Raw genomic sequence first — 428 nt, forward strand, 5'->3', positions numbered from 1 at the left:
GTCACATAAAGAAGCTGAACAACATGGTAATCAGCTCAATCAAAATGAGATTTATAATGCTTCACACATATACTGCATTCAGTCCATAACCCACAACAATGGCAATTGACGTATGCAGAAGAGTTTGAGCAGCCCTGTAGAGAGACGACATTCACAGAACAGTTGGCTGCACAATTTCGATCAGGATGTGCATCAAACTAATTACTTGCTTCTAGCCAACGAATGCAACGATCGGGTGAAACTAGAGAGGGTGTAATGACATTTTCAAATAAGAATATTAGACTTGAGGACAACACTGCAACGTTGAAGGGTGACACTACGACGCTCGAGGATAATACTACATCTAATGAGGGAAATGAGAATTTGTTCCCTACCGGTGAAGATAGATTTGATGACAATTCAGATGATGGGCCTGATGACAGTTCAGA

Source organism: Theobroma umbraticum, unplaced genomic scaffold (assembly GCF_002168275.2).
Source record: "Theobroma umbraticum cultivar Fairchild unplaced genomic scaffold, ASM216827v3 scaffold_95.0, whole genome shotgun sequence".
Lineage (NCBI taxonomy): Eukaryota > Viridiplantae > Streptophyta > Magnoliopsida > Malvales > Malvaceae > Theobroma > Theobroma umbraticum.